A 16,066-nucleotide genomic window follows, 5' to 3' on the forward strand; every position below is an offset into this window, starting at 1 on the left:
TTTGTCTGCTGATTTTGTTTTGTAGAGAAATTAATTTTACATTGTTATAATGTGATGAAGGCTCTTTTTATGAGTAAATTAAAAAAATTCTAAATAGGACGTTTATGACCAGAAGAGAGTTTTAATTTCTATAACTGAGGAAGTATGTCTGTGCTGTTTGATATATGGAGTCCTGGTTCTGCATTTGTGGATTCATGCTTTGATGTATGAACTTTTATATCAAGAGCTAGATGATAAATTGAAAACGACTATTGACAATACTACCTCAAAACTGGTTGCCTAGAAAAAGTGTATTTTTTTCCCTCTTATCTCCCAGTTCTCAAATTTTATAGATTCCTCTAGTGGTGTTTGTAAAAGTTTCATTAAAACCTGATCATCCTCATGGGGAGAAGTACCTGTGAAGAGGTAATCAATCATATTCTCCATTAGACAATTTTGTGAGGAAGCACACCAGGAAGGTGCTGGGGTGAGTTTGCAATCACATGTGCTGGGATATTTAAGATAAAGTGAAGTCCAGACTCTCTAATAACCACCTTGATTAGTGAATCTGTGAAAATGTGAGGGAAACCCTGCTTATGTGTGTATACTTTTAGGAAATTAGCTCAGAATCCCTCAGGAAACCTTAACATCTGAGATATCAACATCAAGCCCTGCTGATCACATTAATTCCTTAACTGGTATTGCCTCATCTTAGACATTGCTGCCAGCATGTGAAAGAATGTGTTTCGAGTGGGTTGCTCTTTGCAGTTGCCAGCAATACTCTTTGGGGTGTCTAGAGGCACAGAGTTAACTGCTGAAGCAAACTACAGGAACTCTGAGCGTTCTTCGGACTGCAGTGAGAAGCTTGGAATGGGGCATCACCCTGAATTGCTAACATTTCCCAGTAACTCTGATTTCTAGTTGAGAACAACTTGGCATTTATTTTACCATCAGTGGAATGGCTTTCACTTTCTGTCTTGTTTTGGCTTACTTTCACTTTTTTTTTTTTTTTTTTTTTAGCTGCACTGCAAGGCTTGCCAGGATCTTACTTCCCCCAACCAGGGCTCCATCCTGGGCCCTCAGAGGCGAAAGCGCGGAGGCCGAACCAGTGGACTTCCGGTGAGTTCCCATGGTTTGCTTTCACTTTTGACCATGGAATTGGTGAGGAAGGTTTTGCCAGCCCAGTGGCCTGGACCTCCTTGTTAGCTCCTTTTGGGCAGTGGACATTCAGCCCATTTGCCTGAGGGTAAATAACCAGTTCTGTTTTCCTGTTTTTCTGAAGGAGAACTGCTTCATTATGTAGCCTAACTTTGGCTGGAGCTAGACGTTAATAAAATTGAGACCCACCTCTGAGGGGCAATACTTGAGCTGCTCGAAGTCAGTTACATTTTTTGTTTCAACAGCTGCCTACACGCCACTCATTGGTTTTTACTCTCACTAACATCACGTATATTCATCCCATAAAATTTGATTAAAATATTAGAATACATTTTTATTTTATTGCTTTTTGCATCTGAGCATAGCTTACCCAGACAGCTACATCACAATGTGCACATTATTGATTATTCATGAAGACACTCTAGGCATTGTAAGTATTAGTTTTTCTTCAAATGGAGTAGGCCTAGTCATATAACTGAAAAGATTAATACGAGCTGGAGCAGCAAATGAGGAAACCAGGAAGGCCAGCTTGCAAATCTGATTAAAATGTCTAGTGTATTGAAATTGAGGAGAAGATGTAAAATTAAGAAAGTTACAAGCAGGAAATGGCAAACACCAGCTGAGGCGATAGGGAATGCCATATGTTATATGTTCTTCATGGTTTTTTTTTTCTCTTGCTTTTTTCAAAAAAGACTATATATAAAATACATTATATATATATATATATATATATATATATATATATATACATGCATATATTTCCTTGGCACATGTATCATTAAGGATCTCCTCAGGAAGTCAAGTTGATATATTTATTATTTTTGAATAACAAAAATCCAAAGTTATTTTCTGCAGCATCAGGTTTGCATTGATAACAGTAATACCATGACGCTAGTCATTGTTAAAAGATTTAAAATTCTAGTCAGTTTTCTGTTGGATTTTATCTGTCCAAGTTCTGAGCTCTGCTGTCTCTCTGTGTTTCTGTTGATGAGCATCCAAGGAATGGTTTTGGAGCCTGTTCCCATCTATTCTTCCCACAATATTTGTTTAACACGGGATAAACAACTGATCACAAAGGATAAACAGTGATAGAATATTCTTAATCTTATTGTATTAGGGACATGAAAATCTAGTCAGCATTTATTACACAGAGGCCAATGTGAATTTTATTTCATAATGTGTAATTAGTTTTGAATGTCAAAATGAATTATCCCATGTCTGTTTCCTGTGCAGATTTGTTTTAAAAATTTGACATTTTCCCCTTGAATTCACTGTTCAGAACCCATCTGCATATTTATATTCTTTCATCATATTCTGCTATAAACAATAATCAATAAAGCATCTATAAAAAGTCTAGAATTTCTAGTTGTCTAGAAGATCAACAGCTTTCGTAAAAGGAGCAGCTATTCATCCTGTCGCCTCATCTACATTTCTCCAGGCCTTAGATGTCTTTGACCTTCCTAGTTTGCCTTCCAGATGGCAATAGCAACTAAATTTCCTCTACATGTTCTGTATTCATAATTTCATAGAGCTTATCTTAATAAAAACCTCTTAGCCCTGATTAATAATTTATTATCAGTTTACAGATTTGCAAAATTTATATCAAGAATTTGCTCCCTCCTTATTACAAAAGAAGAAAAAATAGCAATGATGCTTTCCATTTTAGAAAGGAGGCTACCACTTAAATGACTTAGCCATATTCTGTGTCTTAGCTCTCTGTTTTTCTGCTTCTCCAAACCTGTGGGGACTGTTCTCCTTTTGGGGAGACAATGGGAGTGAGCTGTAGTAAAATAAAGAAATATGTTTCTTTGTTTTTTGTTTTATGTTTCTTTGTTTTATCTTTTCTGAATAGCATATCTAGAAATATTCATTCTGGATATGCTATTCTCTTCTGGAAGACCCATTTGCTAGAAAGAAAGGATTCCTAGTTCAGTCAAAAATTGGCGGTGACCTGGTATATCAGCTTATGCTAAAAATAGACTGCAAAAAAGGCTCTTGTTAAAATGTTTTCTAGACAATGATGACTTTAGCTAGCACAGTTACTAGGACCAACTTTTTAAAGGGAATTTACTGGTAGGGATGCAGACATTACAATTCCTAATTCAGAAGTCCAAAAACTCTAAGACCTGGAGAGTGTAAAGGGTTAGGGATAATAAAAAGCTGTGTCTACAGAGATAGCAATGAGCTTTAGATTATTCTACAAAATCTTGAGTTACTGGATGTTTCAAGTAAGTCTCCCCTCTTCCTCTTCTTCATCTTTCTTTTTTAAAAATAAGTAAATTATCTATCTATGTCTTAGTCGTCTATTGTATATCATAGATGATAGTCTAGGTGAGGAAAATGGAACCTGGAAGTAGGGAAAAAAATAAAGCCTTACTCTTTTTATATTATTAATGAAATAGTAGTTATAAATACAAAATCCCAGGATAATTTGGCTGACAAATGTATCAGACCTAGCTAACTCTTTGTCTCAATCTTTACAAAGAGAGATGCAGAGCAGCGGTCAGGAATCAATGTAATTTATGTTTCTCAGGAGAGAAAGAAGAAAAACTGAAGGAAATAAGGACTATGTCAGAGCAAATGATTAAGAAATTACACTACTGTGAAGTTTAAAAAAACTGTAGTATCAGAACAATTGAATGAGAAAATAAATGAGCTAGAGTACAGCAGTCAGTAAGTTTTGGAATTGGGAGATGGGAAAGAAAGAAGACACTTTGGAACCTTAATGTAAGATAAGTGAAATAGAACTGTATTCCTGTCTGTCATTCTCTCTCCTCGCTTCCTTCCTCCTCACCCAATCATCACGTAGAAGGTCAGTGAAACCTGTCAGTTGGGACTGGTTTCTCATGAAGGTGTACACCAGTCATCCAGGAGGTGATATCGCTTATGCAGAGTGATTTTTTTGTTTGTTTGGTTGGTTGGTTTTTGCGGTACGCGGGCCTCTCACTGCTGTGGCCTCTCCCGTTGCGGAGCACAGGCTCCGGACGCGCAGGCTCAGCGGCCACGGCTCACGGGCCCAGCCGCTCCGCGGCACGTGGGATCTTCCTGGACCGGGGCACGAACCCGCGTCCCCTGCATCGGCAGGCGGACTCTCAACCAGTGCGTCACCAGGGAAGCCCTATGCAGAGTGATTTTTGATAAATGTGCTTAAATAAATACATATTCCCATTTCAACTAAATCATTTGGTGGGAATCACAGGGTAAAATGCCACATTATGAACCATATCAGTTGTCCCCTAAAAAAGTGAAGGTAGAGTTTTTGTTCTTGTAAATACTGATAGATGATGTTTCTATTAGTACTTGTTTTTTACAATGATATTTGCATTCTGTGTGATGTTCAGGTATGGAATATTGCAGGGGTAGGAAGATAAGCAAGAAGGGGAAAATATAGGAGAAGTATTTTGCAATTTTGTAACATTTCCAGCACACTGACGTCTCCTTTTTTTTTTTTTAAGTTTACTTTAATTGATTTTTCTCTGTTCTACACATTCCTAAACAGAGCTGTCTTTGAGTAAAGTGCTACTTTTCTTATATGATCTAATTGTTACTGGGAGAATCCTATTTCTTCCCAAATATTTTAGTTTCTTACTCTTTCAGTCTCTATGGTTTGACTATTCAGAATTGACTTCATCAGGTCTTCAAAAATGTCCCACTGAAATTTCTTTATACTGTGTAAGATAACATCTTGAGCTTCTGACAGTGGAAACCAGGGTGGGTGGATGAGGGTGGACTTAATTCAGTGAGATAAACCTGCTTGAATGTAATATAGGCTAAGTGTGAGGATGGAAGGGACAGCAATGTTCCAACAGGGAGGCTGAGCAGGGAGGTAAGAAGTTGTTATGTAGATGGGAGAGTTGTAAGTTACTTTGAAGAAAACTAGTTAGCAGTTAAATATAGCTTCCATTCTAGAATTGAACAGATGAGTTACTTAAAATGGTTGCTTTGGGGGGCAGGTTGAAGAATTTCATGTCATTCATCATTTTACTGAGACTGATATACAAACAGGCTTACTTTCTATTTTAAAACAAAGAAAACAGAGGGCTCTGACAGAAGCACACTGTAATTGTGACCATGTGTGAAACTCATATATAGGCCATAACACTATTTCTACCTGCCCCTGCAGGAACTAAGACATTTGGTGAACTACTTTCTAAGACTCCAAATAGATTATAAAAAATTTAGAAAATATAAAGAAAAAATTACATGTAGCATCACCTTCCAAAGACAACTTCTGATAATATTTTAGAATATTTATTTCTTGTCTTTTTTTCTTTTAAATTAATAATGTTTCTCATCATCTTATGAAGGAAATAGATAGCCATTGTAGGAAGTTTACAAAATTCAGAAAGTAGAAAGAGAAAAATTACCCCAAGCCCTACTATAGATGGCCACTGTGAACTTTTGGGTGTATTTCCTTCTTGCGCTTTTTTTTTTTTTTTTTTAGTGTGTATAATGTGATGTGGCAGACTAGTGGTTGACCTCAAAATTCATTCTGCTTTTCTTCCTGGATACATGGCCATCCAACTAAAATCTACATTTCCCAGGTTCCCTTGAGGCCAGGTGTGGCCACGTGACAAACTTCTTATCAATGAGACATGCGCAGAAGTCGTATGTGGAATTTCTGGTCATTTTCTGTAAGGTGACTGCTGGAGCCCTGTTCCTCCATTTTATTCCCATTCACAGGGCTTGACTGCTATGACGGAGCAGGAGTTCCAGGCTAAGAGGGAAATGGCACATGCATCCACCCCAGCCTGGGTTCTGCACAAAGTCTTCATCTTGGAGAACCCATGTGCCCTTTGGGGACTTTCTAAGGGGTATTCAGCAGAAGGAAGCCTGAGGGTTTGTAACTTGGATGTTAAGAGCTAATGATCCCCAAAGGGAATTATATTCAATATCTTGTGTGTGTGTATATATATATATATATATATATATATATATATATATATATACATATATATATATATCTGAATCACTTTGCTGTATGCCTGACACTAACACAATATTGTAAATCAACTGTACTTCAATTTAAAAAAAGATAAAAAATATTTAAGGTGTAAACATTCTGTTAAACCAAATAAAGGATATTAAAAAAAAAAAAAAGAGCTAATGATCCCTTGGATTTAGTGGCCTTTCCTACAAATAAGCTGATGGGACCTAGGGGAAATTTGGATTTATATATTAATATTTTAATGAATACTCTATACATTTATATATACTCTGTAAATATTTTAATAAATACATTAGTTTGGGCACATATCTCTCTGTATCATTAATTATTCTTTGAAAATATACCCTTTAACAGTTGTGTAATAATTAACCATATAGATAAACAGTTATTTATTGGACGTTTTAGTTGTTTTCCATTTTATTATTAGAAATAATTTTTGATATATATAATTTTTGTTTTCTTTAACGTACTAATTTTGTGTTTTGAATAAAATGCTAGAATTGGAATTACTGGGTTAAAGGGCATATGCATCTTAAAGACTCTTAACATATTTGGGGGGGTTAATAAACTGTGACCACAACTGTGAGGTACTAGGGATGGATCTGTAAGTCTCTTCCTAAAAGGTAAATTATACATATGGCAGCAAGGGAAGAGATCATGTAATGTTTGTACAAGGATCACAAAAAGCCCCTTGTTATCAAGCAATTATGCTTGTTTACTCTCTAAAGTTTCTATTAAAGAACAGAGTGGGCCTTGCTTTTCAGTGCTTTGAACAAATCAAGAAATTTGAGATTGTTATTACCATAGATCTCGGCTTAAATGACACAAGACCCCTGTAATCTCTCAATTTCTGCTTCAGTAGAGGTAATAAAAGAGGAAATAATCTTTTTCCCATTGGAAGCAATTGCACACCTGCCACCTTGGAGCTTGGCTGTAGTCTGAGGTCAAATGCTTCCCTGGCAGCCATTCCTAAGACCAAGAGTAGCAGTCCAGAGGGGGTCTTAGATGCAAAGTATCCCCCCTTCAACAGATGCCTAGGAGTTGTGAGGTATTATTTGAATATTGTTTAGTGCTGTATGTGTTAGGGAATAAGGGGAGAACAAAAGCCTTTGGCTTAAAACTTCCTTTTCACTGTGATGAGAAAACCTAAGTAAAACTTTGCTCAGTATGGAGGAAGTAGCCTTAGTTCTGGTAGTTCGTAACAATGTTAGTGACATTGGAGGCTTCAGTTTCACGGATGAAATCTATAGCCTGGGGAAGGCATTACTGCTTCCATTGCCCAGATGTGCCATTTGCTCTTACTCCTTATATTTTTTCCTATTTTAGATTACGATTTGCAGAATCACCTTTGAGGTGGATTTCACAATGAGATTTTCCAACCACACTTCACAAACAACCCAAATTTTATATTTTTATTTTTTCTAAGTAAAAGATTTGGTTAGTAAAACTGTATGATTCCAATGACTGTAAGTGTTCCTCATAGCAGGAAAGGAGATAACTTCCTAGGAAATGTACACCAGACCTACTTAGGAGTATGCAAGACAAATTCTCCACTTCCTCCACTCCAAGTTGGTTTAAACCATTCTGAATTCATAGGATAGCCCATCTATTTGCCCTTTAAGGTAGGAAGCAAGGAAAGGACTTTGGTTCTTTGCCTTGGAGATAAGAACAGGAATGTAGTTTCTCTTAGCCCTATGTTTTCTCAATTGCAAAGATAATCTTCATTGCCTGTTCCCTCTCACATCCACTTGTGTTGCCCACCAGGGTTGCAGTGGCAGGAGCAATATACCCGGACTTCGCTGCTGCCCGTAGTCTGGCTAAGAGCTGGTTTCATATGGCCATCTTGCTTGCCAACAATTGGAGGAGAAATTATATCACATGCTTAGACTGGCTGGTGAATAATTGGCCAGGTTCAATTGTGAGTCCTAGCCCTCCTGTTCTACAGAAGTTATAAAAATGAAGGAAGCTAGTTAGAGTCTGTGGGTCAAGGTCTATAGTCTATATGATATCTTATTAGCAGGAACTAGCCTCTCATTTTCCAATTCTTTCTGCATTCCTGAGGTGAGACATCATTCAAAATGATACTAAAGGTTAGGGGTTGGGTTAGGGAAAGAACCAGGCAAATTATGAGACAAAAGAGTAATAATGTGGGGACAGGACTAGGAGTGGAGAACAGCCCCACCAAAAAAAATAAATAAGATTGTAACGATTTTAAAACTTTGAAACAAGACAGACCAAAGGAATAGAAATGAGAGTCCAGAAATGGACCCAACTGTGTAAGGAATTTAGTATGTTGGAATTTCAAATTAGAGGAACAGATATCCATTATTCAGCAAAAATGTCGGAGTTCTAGCTAGCTATCTGAAAAATATAAAATTGTATCACTAACTTACTCCATAGCTGAAATAAGTTGCAGACCAATCAAATATTGAATGTGAAAAATAAAACTGTAAGAAACGCTGGACAAAAACATGAGTAACAAAAAAAGTTGGAGCAGGGAAGACTTTCTTTTCTAGCATGACATAAAATCTAGAAATCATAAAGGAAAAGGCGGACTAGTGAAAATTTAAGACTTTTGAAAAGAAAAAAAACACTATTAAAAAAGTTAAGAGACAAGTCATGGGAAAAAATAACTTCAGCAAAGGTGGAAATAAGGAACAAATTCCTTTAATATGCAAAGAATGCTTATAAATCAATAAGAAAAAGACGAATAACCCAACAGAGAACTAGGCAATGGACACGAGCAGCTGAGATTCACTTGGGTTGGTAGAAATGGAAGAAAAGTGGGTGGAAAAGGACTTTGAAAGATTCTGGTGAGACCCAAGGTGAGGGGACTGGACTTGTGGGAATCATATGGAGAGCAGCAGTCACCATTGTAGACAGCTGAGTACTGCCAGTCTCGGGCAGCGGGGACCCCCCCAAGGGAGTCTGCCAGTGCAGACAATCTGTCGCCATCCAGAGGACACCGCCCATAGCCTGTGCTGAGAGACCATGTTGGGCTGTTTCCATATTCTAGCTCTTGTGAGGGTCTTGTGTGGAAAGTTACCTGCATGTCGCATGTGGATTGTTCAACAGTTGTGACCTCTTAGCTGTGATGTGATATTTTGTCCAGACTCATCTGATTTCCCCATGTGGTTTCCTCCCTCCTAGAAATATAATACAAATTCTTTGATTTCCAGGACACTGGGAGTTAGGAAGGGAAAGCCCAACATATGTACTTGGGCAGGCCTGGCCAAGTGATACGGCGCAGGCGTCTTGTGTTTGCAAATACACTTTCTGGAAGGATACACAGAGAAGGAACTGAAGTAGAGTTGTATAACATTTATTTTTTAATGATAAATAGACATTATTTTATAATAAAAATTGTTGAAATAAAGTTACAAGTAACTTATCCCCCGCTTCCCCACAAACCCATTTTTATCAAGTTTAGGAACAGTCATGGCAATGTATATTACTTGTCAACAGATATTTTAATTATTTAGGTGTCTTGAAGCCTTGGAGATGCTTCAAAGTCGCAAGGTTGGAGCCACCATGCATACTTCATAAGACTGAAGCCACCACACGTTATTCAAGATCAGCTGCATGGTAAATGGAAGTGCTGGTTTAAGAGTCTCGGTCATACCTAAATGATTCTGAGATTTAACCTTTTTATTGCCTCTGTTCCCACATAAAACCAAGCCTTGCTCTGCCACAGTTATCTACTTTGGTGTTTTACTTCCTACTGTGTCACTGAGCCTCCTGAAAATTTCCATGCAGGAGACCCTGTACGCTGTTGTTGAATTTGAACATGAAGACAATGTTTGTTCCACCCAACACTCACCTTCTTGTTGGAGAGAGAGAGAGCGTGGTGGGTGGAATATCCTCCCTCTGGGCAGAGGCAAGCAAGTAAGTGGTGAGAAACCATCCCCCAAACCCTCATGATGCTGCTGCAAAATTATCATCTCCAGTTTGAAGATGAGGAAACTGAGGCTGAGACTTCTCTGTGCTGCACAATGTATAGGACTTGAATTCTGGTCTACATGGTTCCAAAGTTAGACACCTTCCTGACTCCTTGGTGGATAAAATATTGAGAACTAAGGCGATGGGGATCTTTCCATGTCCTGGGAAACAGCATGGCTAAATGTTACGTGTTCACCCCTTTGGAATTCTTGTAATATCAGGCTAAACTGACGAGAAGTGGAGTTAGCTCCCTGAAGTTTTTGCCTCATTAAGGGGTCATTTGCTAAAAGCTTGCCTGTATTTTTCTTATTTTACTTCTGCCAGCAAAACAGACCAAACCTAATTGCCTATTTTACAAAATTGCTGAGGGCTAGCCTTTGTTCTAGACTGCCAGTACAGATCCTAGCCTTTGGAAATACCAAGTTAGAAGTGGTTATTAGACACACTGCCTCAGTTTTCTTCTGGAGGAAATTCCGTGTGGACGCTTGTGTTCCAAGAGTCTTGGGTAGTGTGTACGGCATGGAGGAAGGTGCCTTGGTATGAAAACTCTGCTTTGAGGCATAGCTCACTGTGTCAGTATGTCCTGCCCATGTGTCCTCTGGATGGAAAAGCTGTATGGTTTCCTTCTTTCTTCTTTTTCTTTTTTTCCCCTTAAACAAAGCTTTATCTATAATCACAAACCAGCTGGAGGAAAGAAAAACCCTGAAGAGTTGAATTCAAGCACCAGCAGTTATTTTGGAGATAAATGATTGACTGAACTTAACATTTCCTTCCAGCAACAAGTTCTAGGGTGAAGACACGAAGTAGGAGAAGGGCAGCAAGTTCAAGAAGCACAAAGTAAAGGAGGAGAATCTGCTTTTATTTGGTCAGTTGTAATTACTCAGTTCAGGTTACTTGTCCACAGATTTTGATTCCGTATCTTATTTTATCTTTAACCTTACCAGGACCAAAGCAAGGAATGTGAGACAGTTCGGACTTAAAATATGAAATATGTCAATCTACATATATACTACATAACTGCTAGAAAGTGGTTTTTTCTTGCTCTTTATCCTATTCGGTGTAGATTCAGCTGAACAAGAAAGCACGAGGGGTGGCTTTACCACAGTTATTCCCATTGCACAGAAAGTATCTTGCTTGTTTACGTAGTAGGTCTGCAACAATTCTGTATTTTTCTTATCGGATTTCTTCCTTGGTAATTGGCATATTTTTTTTCTTAGAGGAGCATATGGCATTCTTACTTGTAAACAAACCCTGCAAACCTCTTTTCCTGTTGTTGAGATTTGAACTGAGCTGTATTTTATTGAGTCATAATCATGGAAGCACAATGCAGTCCCAGAGATAATGAAATTTAACACACAGGCAAAATAGGTACATTGGCAGGAACTGGACTAACTGGGCCTTATATTACCAGATGATTCAGAGTACATACGATGTATAGAACTAAAGGATGAAGTGAGGACACCTAATTGCAGCAACCTCAGGCTGCAAACAAAGCTAGGAAAAATGAAAGGCCCGATAGAAGTAGGGAGCTGCTGTGTTTGAACCACAAACTTGGGTTCAGTGACTCTCCGAGGAAACTGAAGTTGTTCTTTTTTTTTTTTTTTTACATCTTTATTGGAGTATAATTGCTTTACAATGGTGTGTTAGTTTCTGCTTTATAACAAAGTGAATCAGTTATACATATACATATGTTCCCATATCTCTTCCCTCTTGCGTCTCCCTCCCTCCCACCGTCCCTATCCCACCCCTCTAGGTGGTCACAAAGCACGGAGCTGATCTCCCTGTGCTATGCGGCTGCTTCCCACTAGCTATCTATTTTACCTTTGGTAGTGTATATATGTCCATGCCTCTCTCTAGCTTTGTCACAGCTTACCCTCCCCCCTCCCCAATATCCTCAAGTCCATTCTCTAGTAGGTCTGTGTCTTTATTCCTGTCTTACCCCTAGGTTCTTCATGACATTTTTTTTTCTTAAATTCCATATATATGTGTTAGCATACGGTATTTGTCTTTCTCTTTCTGACTTACTTCACTCTGTAAGACAGACTCTAGGTCCATCCACCTCATTACAAATAGCTCAATTTCGTTTCTTTTTATGGCTCTGAGAAATATTCCATTGTATATATGTGCCACATGTACCAAAATGTTCATTGCAGCTCTATTTTCAATAGCCAGGAGATGGAAAAAACCTAAGTGTCCATCATCGGATGAAGTTGTTCTTTAAGCAAAACTTTTTTTTTTTTTTTTTTTTTTTTTTGCGGTATGCGGGCCTCTTACTGTTGTGGCTTCTCCCACTGCGGAGCACAGGCTCCGGACGCGCAGGCTCAGCGGCCATGGCTCACGGGCCCAGCCGCTCCACGGCATGTGGGATCTTCCCGGACCGGGGTGCGAACCCGTGTACCCTGCATCGGCAGGCGGACTCTCAACCACTGTGCCACCAGGGAAGCCCCTAAGCAAAACATATTTTTGCTAAGAAGATTCTTATATTTAGTCTGAGACAGGATTAAGCATGATTTTTAGCTACGTGATTTGTCATAACTCAGTAGGAAAGGGGTGGTTATATATGGTCACATTTTGGAGAGTGTTGTCTAAAATTGCACATGGAAATTTTGCTTGACAATCATTGTATTCAATATGGTTATCACAATTGTAGCACACAAACAGCATTTATCTACTTCCTAAATGTGTAGGTGTAAATATAGTCAATCTAAGTTTAAAAAAACCACCCCACAACATTTAAAAATTTTGGCCTCGAGTTTGGAAGACCGACTGTGCAGAAATCATACTGAATATTTATAAATTGGTTATGAGTAAAAATCCTAACAGGATAATTCAAATATACCATTTTTTTGGTAGTGGGATACCTATGTACACCCAAGCATAGAGCACAGGTGACTAAGTAGAGGGGTTGAGTGGGTGCTTGTCCTTTTTTTTTTTTTTTTGCGGTACGCGGGCCTCTCACCGTTGTGGCCTCCCCCGTTGCGGAGCACAGGCTCCGGACGCGCAGGCTCAGCGGCCATGGCTCACGGGCCTAGCTGCTCTGCAGCATGTGGGATCTTCCCGGACTGGGGCACGAACCCGTGTCCCCTTTATCGGCAGGCGGACTCTCAACCACTGAGCCACCAGGGAAGCCCCAGGATTGGGGAGTTTTAAACATTCTCCAGGTGATTCTAATGGACAGCCAAAGCTGAAAACACCTTCATTAATCTGTTTAGGTAAAAAAGTTGAAATTCATTTTCTCTACGAAGGTAAAACAAATTTGATTTAATCAAAGTTAATTGGCACTAGTATTTTGGGGTTCAATAGCTACCGAGGTTTAAGAGTTCAGTCACACACGTTTGAAATGTAGTAACAAACCAGGGTCAGGTTCCTTTGGGATCCAGTCTGGGTAGCCTTGACGTGAAGATGCTTGCCTGCCTCTCACCTCAAACCCTTGCTGTAATCCTATGTTCTCTCACTGGAGTCACAAGACACTCGGCGATTGCATATCTGTTTGCTTATGATGAGGAAATAGTGGGCAAAGCAAGTGTTCTTAGGAACCAAAGATAGCTATGGTACCCTATTATCTGTAAGATAATTTGGTACTTCACTGAATCATTTGAAGTTTTTTGTGTTGTTAATGCTTTGCCTTTCCTTTTCCAGAAGAATAACGTTTTGTTCAAAATCTGTCAACCAAACATATCTGAAATATTGTGCTCAACACATATATTGCCTCTTAGGATTTAAATATGGATGAGCTAAAAGCTTCAAAAATCTGGCAAGAAGAAAAATGGCTGGAAAATACTTTCGATTGCCCTTGGGTGACAGAGGAAAAAAGTAGAAGAAATGGAATCTAGTGACTTTTAGTTGTGCTATCAAATCCTCTTGAATGTTTATAGACATTATCTTGTGGTGATTTCTAAGGGACTTTAGTGTTCTTTTTTATTTTTATTTATTTATTTTTGGCCTGCTGCGCCGCATGTGTGATCTTAGCTCCTCGACAAGCGATCGAACCCACGCCCCCAGCAGTGGAACGGCAGTCTTAACCACTGGACTGCCAAGGAAATCCCTGGTGGTGTTTTTTATATCATTGGTTCTCACTACCAGCTAGTTTAAATGGACCTGGGGTTCCTACTCCCAGTAGAGGCCTAGCCTCTTGAAGGCCATGGTTATGAATTTCTTCCTAGGATTATTTTCACTAAATATATAAGGATTAAGCTATAAAGGTAAAATAAATGAACCGAGTTGGAGATTATGGGCTCTCTCCCTATCACATCACCTGAGTGGCTGACCACCCCACTAGTTTTAAGTTCAGCCCTGCCTAAGCCTCAGAATCTGCTTCCAGAGGAAGGAGACTAGCTTGTCAAAGAAGGGAAAATTGACTTGGAGAAGACCATCATGGCATGTTCTTAGATCAGATTCTACATTATTTACTGAGACCATTGGTGTATTTGCCAAATTCTCGCTCTACTTGTAAACATTTTGTTGCTATTGTTATTGTTCTACTTAGTGAATGAGACTGTAGAGACCTTTTGTACCATCTTGTCATTTGGGCAGAGAAAACCAAGACCTAAGGAAGTTAAGTTGCCAAAATCAAACCGTGAGTTTGTAAAAAAGCTGAGACTAGAACCTGGTTCTCTAGCCCCAGATCCACGGCTCTTTCCTTCTCCCAGGGGGATGTAGTTTCAGAATAAATTGAAGAACCTCACTAGTCAATCTCACAGCTTAAGAAAGCTGATTAGGAACTATGAAAATATTAAAAAGACTTGTCCTTTTGGAATTTATTAGAGAGGGAAAAGCACAGGCCATTTACTCTGAACTAGATGGTATAATAAACCAGTGGTGAGAGCGCAGATTTGTCTAGACTTCCTGGAAATAAACATTTGGCAATATGCACCGAAAGCTTTAAAAGTGTTCACAGCTTTTGACCCAGTAAGTCAACTTTGGGAAATTTTCCTAATAATCAGAGAACGTCACAAAGACATGGTTATGGATGTTCACCCAACATTTATTTATATTATAAAAAATTGGAAATTGCCTAAATGTCCACAGAAGCTGGGACTGCTGGGTAATATACTGTTTCCATCATATAATATGATGGATATAATCCAGTCATTAAAAACATCATGTTCTTGAAGCATACTTAAAGATATTGAAAGAACATCATGATAAATGGTAAACAAAAAAAATCAGATCTACAGAATATTATGTATGATATAATCCCAATTTGTAAGAAAACTATATACAGATCTAGAAAGAAGATTATAAAGATAGAGAAATGTTAACCATTGTTATTTCTGGGTAGTGCCATTATGATCCAATTTTACTTTCTTTACACTTGGCTGTGTTTTCCAAATTTCTACCATGAACTTATATAACAGAAATATGCAAAACAAAAATTTTATTGAAAATATAGTTTGGATGGACCTTTAAAAGAATTTATAGCCCCATTCTTTAGACAGAGGAACATTTGTCTCAAACAGGGAAAAATACCTAGACTTTTTGCCCTCCAGAGGGACTTGAAAAGAGGGACAAAGCACCTTGGACAGACCTGATGGAAATGCCCTTACTCAATATAAGTGAGGCTCTTAGGTCACAACACAGAAGAGTAAACATCTTAAAAGTGCACAGGGGTGGGAATATCTGAGCCCAAGACAGAAAACCAAGTTGGAAAAGCATTAAGTTTAGATGCTAAGCATTATTTCTAAACTACTAGCCTTGGTGTCTAAGCCTACACATTTCTGAAGTTTATAGAGAGCCTTTAAATGTCAGCATCATTTTTAGCCCAGAGCTCTTTTCTTACACAACATCTAAAAATATCTATTAGTTTAAATTGTCAGCATGTAAAACATTTGCTATGACTTTTTCTCATCATATCACTCAAATCATGTCAGAGCTAGAAAGAAAAATAAAAGCCTGGTATAATCTGGCAGTTACTAATATTATTCGATGAGGTTTTCATGGGAATATTTAATAGCAAATTAATAATACTATTTATAATCATAAGCAGCCTAACCAAACAGCACTATCTACTGCACATTTCCCCTTAGATGTCCCATAAGCACT

At 38.4% G+C, this 16,066-nt stretch overlaps 1 long non-coding RNA gene across 1 annotated transcript; it reads left to right on the forward strand.

The window, feature by feature from the left end:
- Nucleotides 1-728: 728 nt before the first annotated feature.
- On the forward strand, nucleotides 729-5,997 carry LOC137225861 (uncharacterized). Its single transcript, XR_010944059.1, has 3 exons — nucleotides 729-883; nucleotides 1,000-1,098; nucleotides 5,821-5,997. It is a non-coding gene; the product is annotated as an uncharacterized lncRNA (long non-coding RNA).
- Nucleotides 5,998-16,066: the final 10,069 nt, after the last annotated feature.

This window comes from Pseudorca crassidens, chromosome 6, assembly GCF_039906515.1.
Source record: "Pseudorca crassidens isolate mPseCra1 chromosome 6, mPseCra1.hap1, whole genome shotgun sequence".
In the NCBI taxonomy this organism is placed as follows: Eukaryota; Metazoa; Chordata; class Mammalia; order Artiodactyla; family Delphinidae; genus Pseudorca; species Pseudorca crassidens.